We start from the raw sequence: 1671 nt of genomic DNA on the forward strand, positions 1-1671 counted from the left end.
CCAGATACAACACAAAGCCACCACGTAGACCACCCAATATTAATAATGGACCAGGGGCCTACAATAATTTCAGGAAGCCTCCACCTCCAAAAAACGGGGGAGGCCCCCTGGGGAAACCCTGGGGAAACAAGGGGTAAGGGGATGGACGGACTCAAGGGTTCTGAACTGGCCATTCTGCACCCTGGAGATCCAGAAACCCAAACTATCAGAGCGAAAGATCAAACCAACAGCCAAGGAGTGGGCTTTACGGGATAACAAAATCTGCTCTAGGAATAAACCCTGTATAAATTGGGTATTTCCAGATAATAGACCATACATAAACTTAAATTACATAATAGGGGGAAAGGAATATTTGGATAAATCACTTAGTGACACAGGCTCTCAAATGAGTACCATAAATAGGAGAATCAAGGGAAAAGAACAGACATCAGAGGTATTACAGGAAGTGTGATAACTTGTTATATAACAGACGTTATCTGGAAAGTATACAGTATAACAAAAACATTAAGGGACAAATAGCTGGGGGTATAGGATTACCAAATATTGTAGGAATGGATATTATACCTAAAATATTTCCTGAATGGATTAAAAACAAAAGAATTAAACAAGTTACAATTATGTTTAATGAAGCCAAAACCACCCCTGTTATAATTCCCAAATCCCAAGGCTTAGTCTGGGTTAAACAATACCCATTAAAGGGGGGCCACAGTGAGATCACACAGAAAATCAAAGAACTAGAAAGAGAAGGAATAATACAACAACATACTACATTTAAATATAATTCTCCAGTTTGGCCAGTTAAGAAACCAAACGGACAGTATAGACTAACTATAGATTACAGGCAATTAAATGATAAATCACCTAAAATTATAAGCAATCTGCCTGATTCACTGGAAATTATACATTTGCTATCAGCTGAAAAAAATAAATATTATGCAGCTATAGATATGTCTGATATGTTCTTTGCCATACCACTGGCAGATGAATGCCAGGAATATACTTCCTTTACTTGGGAAGGTAAACAATACAAGGTTTTAAGACTCCCACAGGGTCATATCAACAGCTCTGCCATAGCTCACACCACGCTAGCCTCTCACATACCAAAACTAAAAAATGATTCAAAAATATATCATTACATAGATGACATATTATTAACCAATGAACATCTAGATGACCTAAAAGAAGACCTCACACAATTAGTTAGCACCCTTAGAGATCAAGGATGGACAATGAATGAAGACAAAATACAAAAACCAGATATCAGTGTAACGTTTTTAGGTATAGAGTGGAGCAGTACAGGACACAAAGTACCTGACAAAATTCTAGAAAAAATGGATACTATACCTGAGCCAAAGAACAAAAAGGATGCACAAAAACTAAGAGGAATATTTGGATATTGGAAAACACATATTCCCTTTTTACAATGGCTATTGAGACCAATGTATAAAGTCACAAGAAAAAGTGAGGATTTTTACTGGGGGACAGAACAAAGAGAGGCTTTGAAACAAATAAAGCAATACATTAGAACATATCAAAGACTAGAAAGGCAGGGGGGCTAGACAAATTAAGGATAGACATTATAATGAAAGACGAATATGCCATATGGGGAATATTTAAAAAGTCACCTGGAGATTCAAATTATAAACCGTGTGAATTCTATACTCAGAGATT

This window comes from Echinops telfairi, unplaced genomic scaffold (genome assembly GCF_000313985.2).
Source record: "Echinops telfairi isolate 266 unplaced genomic scaffold, ASM31398v2 ScPeMD7_44;HRSCAF=162, whole genome shotgun sequence".
Lineage (NCBI taxonomy): Eukaryota > Metazoa > Chordata > Mammalia > Afrosoricida > Tenrecidae > Echinops > Echinops telfairi.